Source organism: Miscanthus floridulus, chromosome 2 (genome assembly GCF_019320115.1).
Source record: "Miscanthus floridulus cultivar M001 chromosome 2, ASM1932011v1, whole genome shotgun sequence".
Lineage (NCBI taxonomy): Eukaryota > Viridiplantae > Streptophyta > Magnoliopsida > Poales > Poaceae > Miscanthus > Miscanthus floridulus.
In genome coordinates, this window is record NC_089581.1 from 166650462 (window position 1) to 166655929 (window position 5468).

Consider the following 5468-nt stretch of genomic DNA (forward strand, 5'->3'; position numbering starts at 1 on the left):
TCAGTCATCTCAGCCGTCCGCAAATTCCAGGCTTATTAAGAGGACCATCATCAAGAAGAAGGTGCCCAACAGATCTGGCTAGGTGCACTTCATGGATGCTCAATAGGTTATGCAGTAGGAGGCAGTTATGGCTGGTATGTTTACCATCGACTCCCATCCAGCTTTGGTGTTGTTCGATTCCGGTGCATCGCATTCCTTTATAAGCATGGGGTTTGTAGAGTGGCACAACTTATCACTTATGGCTATACCGTATGCCTATAAGATTTGTACTACGGGTTCACAAATGTTCATCAATACCCATACAGATACAGTAAGTTTGGTATTAGCCTCCCACACTTACCGTCTATAGTTCATGATAATGCCTGGGTAAGGCATTGATGCTATTCTAGAAATGAACTGGTTACGGGTGTATGGGGAAGTATTGGATATGCAGAGGAGAAGTGTGGAGTTATGGCTTCCTTCTTTTGAGGATAGGATGTCTGTTATTGTACCCTCAGATCTAGTCTTACCTGTTGCTACCCATGCTGAGGCCTCTCCTGATCTTACCTCCATCCCTGTGGTTTGTGAGTTCCCGGATGTTTTTCCTAAAGATCTTCTGGGGTTGCCACTAGACAGAGAGGTAGAATTCTCCATTGAGTTTGAGCCTGGTACTGCCCCTATCTCTAGACGCCCGTACCACATGGCTCCAAGGGAACTAGTAGAAATGAAGAAGCAACTGGAAGAATTGATGGACAAAGGTTTCATCCGCCCGAGTTCTTCACCATGGGGTTGTCCGACTATTTTTGTGAAGAAGAAGGATGGCACCTTACGGATGTGTGTGGATTACCGCCCTCTTAATGCGGTAATAGTTAAGAACAAGTATCCCTTGCCCCGTATAGATACTTTGTTTGATCAGTTAGCTGGTGCCAAGGTGTTCTCGAAGATAGATCTCCGATCGGGCTATCATCAGATTAAGATTAGGCCACATGATATACCAAAGATAGCTTTCTCTACTAGGTATGGGCTGTATGAGTACCTAGTGATGTTTTTTCGTCTCACCAATGCTCCTGCCTTCTTCATGTACCTAATGAATTCAGTTTTCATGCCGGAGCTGGATAAGTTTATGGTGGTTTTCATTGATGACATCATGATCTATTCCAAGAATGATAAAGAGCATGCTCGACACCTCCGGATAGTACTAACTCGACTAAGGGAGCATAAGCTATATGCTAAATTCAGCAAGTGCGAGTTTTGGTTAGATCGAGTGCAGTTTTTGGGGCATGTGTTGACACCTGAAGGCATTTTTGTAGATCCTAGCAAGGTGCAAGATGTATGTGATTGGAAGTCTCCCAAGTCTGTGCACCAGATCCGTCAGTTTCTTGGTCTAGCTGGATACTATCGATATTTCATCCCTGATTTCTCTAAGATAGCACAGCCCATGACTAAGCTGCTCTAGAAAGAAGCTAAGTTTGATTGGAGCCTAGCTTGTGAAGAAGCTTTTTAGTCTCTGAAGACTTTTCTGACCACTACTCCTATGTTGGCTCAACCAGATATTGATAGGCCCTTTGATATATACCATGATGCCTCGAAGATGGGGTTGGGGTGTGTGCTTATGCAAGATGGGCGTGTGATAGCTTATGCTTCGCGCCAACTAAAGAAGCATGAGGTGAACTACCCCACTCATGACTTAGAGCTGGCTGCTGTTGTCCACGCTCTGAAGATTTGGAGGCATTATCTGTTGGGCAACAAAGTGCATATCTTTACAGACCATAAGAGCCTCAAGTATATTTTCACTCAGTCTGAGCTGAACATGAGGCAAAGGAGATGGTTAGAGTTAATAAAGGATTATAATTTAGAAGTCCATTATCATCCAGGAAAGACCAATGTTATAGCAGATGCTTTAAGCTATAAGTCACATCAGGTTGAGGAAATACCCTTGTCTCTCAACCACATAGAGGTGCTAGCTCATATTGCATTGACCTCGGAATTGCTGGAGCACATTATTTGGGAATAGAAAGAAGACCCCAAAGAGATTCCTCACATCAGGAAGTTGATGGCTGAAGGGTGTTTTGAATGAAGCCCATCATTCAAAGCTGTCTATCCATCCTAGCAGCAACAAGATGTACCATGATCCGTGCCAATTGTACTGGTGGTCCTACATGAAGCAAGATATCACCTAGTTTGTTGCGGAGTGTGACACTTATGGTAGAGTCAAGGTAGATCATATGCGTGCTCCTAGATATCTGCAGCCCTTGCCCATCCCTATTTGGAAATAGGAGGATATTTCCATGGATTTCATTATGGGTTTACCCTGCACCTCCATGGGATTTGATTCTATTTGGGTCATTGTAGACCGTCTCATTAAGTCTGCCCACTTTCTTTTGGTGGATACTAAATAACTACCAGGAAGTATGCGGAGATATACTTCGATCAGATTGTGACCCTACATGGAGTTCCTCTTACTATCATCTCTAATAGAGGGTCAATTTTTATCTCTCGTTTCTGGGAGCAACTCCAGGAATAACTGGGTACTCGTCTTCTTAGAAGCTCAGCATACCACCCACAAATTGATGGTCAAACTGAAAGGGTGAACCAGGTGCTCGAGGATATGTTGAGGGCTTGCACCATTTCTTTTCCTGAGAAGTGGGATAAGTGTTTGAAGTTAGCTGAATTTTCATATAATAACAGCTACCAAGAGAGTATCCGTATGGCACCATTTGAAGCTTTATATGGGCAGAAGTGTAGAACGCCACTGAACTTGGTTGAAGTAGGAGACTGTGGGTACTTCCAGTCTAATTTCATAAAAGAGGCTCGAGAAAAAGTAAATATTATTCGTAAACACTTGAAGGTAGCTTAGAGCCGACAAAAGGCTTACGCAGACAAGCGAAGAAGGCCTTTGGAGTTTGTAGCTGGGGATCATGTGTATCTCAAGGTATCTCCTATGAGAGGGGTACATCGGTTTGGTGTCCATAGCAAGTTAGCCCCTTGGTATGTGGGTCCATACAAGGTGTTGCAGCCGTGTGGCCCCGTTGCTTATCATCGCGAACTTCCTAAAATCCTATCAGCGGTTCATAATGTGTTTCACGTATCACAATTGAAGAAATGCCTGCGGGTTCCTGAAGAAGCGGTGGAAATTGAAGGACTTCCGCTCCAACCTGATCTGTCTTATGTTGAGCATCCTGTGAAAATCTTGGATGAGAAGGAGAGAGTGACCAGGAACAGTGTGATAAAATTTTTCAAGGTGCAATGGCAAAATCATTCTGAGGTAGAAGCCACTTGGGAATAGGAGAGCTACATATTAAAGCATTACCCCCACCTCCTCTCTGGTTCGGATAGTTAGTTGCTGCGCTAGAAATGTACTCCCCATCTCTTTCTCACACTAGGCACATGAAATCTTGAGTCGAGATTTTGTTTTAGGGGGGTAGATTTATAACACCCTCGGTGTTACATTGCACTGTTTGCTAAACATCGCATGAGCATCATGGTTTTGTGCATATGTGTATAACATGAATGATAAAGCAATGTTCGGTCCTTGAAACATTTATATGAAACAAGAAAGCGAGTGTTATGTTTCATGTCACGTAACGTTGTTTATTATCCTAATCGAATTCTTGTTAAAACAAAAAGGCTATAGAACGTTTTGTGAACGGTGATAAAACATGTGCGGTGAAAAAATAGGGACAACTCGCTAGTACATCCCATGGGTTGGATTTGGAATTCAATGCGAAATTGTTCGATTCGACGTCGTTCGTGTAGGTTTCAAAAGAGGTCGACGAAGCTACTTTTGGCGAGCTTCGTGGAGCAATTGGCTTAGGAGGTAGCGCGATGTCTTGACTGCGGTGGATAGCTTGATGTAGCCTCTTGCACATCGAACGATTAGTTTGGCATTTGGAGCACTGTGTACTAGTGTTCTAACTGCTTTAAAAAGCATGCAAGGCACATGGCCTAAGCTGTGGGCGCGGTCACCACTTGGCCGAGCACACTGCTGGCTTGCCCACGCACTGCCACGCCGGCCATGCTCCACTGATGCGCCGGGGCATGTATGCGTGCGCACGACACCTGTGCTGCGGGCCATGATCGCCTACCATCGTGCGCTGGTTGCGACCACTACCACTGCCCAGCCTACCGTCGCTGCTGACTCGCCCAGTGCACCGGAGCGCTGTTTGCATCCTTACTGCCACCCATGAACACACCGCGTGTAGGCCTTGGCTGCCTACTGCTCCTCGTGGCGCGCGGATCACCTCACCGGCTGACGCGCTGCGCCTAGGACATCGATCGTGCACTACCATGCCATGCCCTGCTCTGCACTGCCTTGGCTAGGAGTGTGCCGGGTCCACGCAACATGTCGCCCATCGCCACGATGGTACTACACCCATTGACATCGCCTTGGCTGCTCGCGCGTAAGACGACAGCCTGCTCCACCGTCATCTCGACGTCGCAATCGCACTGTGTCCCTTGTCGGGCGCTGCCCGCTGCATCGCCATGCCAAACCTCATTGGCTTGTAGCTACGACTGCACGGATAGCCACCTAGAGCATGTCCTGCTATCCCCCATCACTGTGTGTATTTGTTTGTTACGTTAACATCCACAGCCAGGCCAAGCCAAGCCGCTCTAGGACCCCCCTGTCTCCGCTGTCGCCATGACCGACAGGGCCGTCCTTCAAATTCACCATGGTAACTATACCATTCTTCAAATGGTCTTGCCCGTAGCTCCGCTAGGTAGCCGACCCTCCAACCTAACCCACTGCGCTGCCGTTCTCACCTCACTGTGCCTTAATTTCAAATCGCCGCACCACCGGGTCCATAAGATCGGACGGACGTGCGCCGTCGGCTAGCCACGCAACCAAAGCATCCCATCCCAATTCCTTGCTCTCCTAGCCCTCCTCTAGCTGGTCATCACCATGCTCACCACAGCCTAAGCCCTACCGCCATATAGCAGTCGCTAGCACGGCTGTGCCATCACCACGCACCGCCACACCTCCTCGCGCGCGCATGGCCAACTCGGCTCGTGCCATCTCCGGATGTGACAGCATGTCATAAGGTTCTGTGGTCAGTCGCTGGAGCTCGCTAGCTGCTTCTTTGGCCCTAGCCTTGCTACCGTTCACTGGAATAGCACCGCCGTGACTGCAGGTTGCCCGCCGTCGTGGTCTGACCCCGCTGTTGCGTCCTAGTGCGTGTTTCCTCCGCCCTGCACTTCACGTTCATGCCTAGGTGAGATTTGGCTCATTGGTTGGGGAGGAGGAGGCCTAAGGTGGCCAGCATGGGTTACCGATGCCAGTCCCGCCGCGCACGGTGCGCGTGGGTGGCCACAGGGGTGTCGTCAGTGGGAGGACAAGAGATTCGGAGGGTGCAGCTATAAAATCATAGACTGATGAAATAGTGTCCTAGAGCTCGCTGTGAATTCATAGTAGTTTGGGGTTGTCTGTGTAATTCTGCCATCGCGTGCGGGCCTTCCCCCGTCGCGGGCCGTTGGCCGGCTGGGCCACGCTG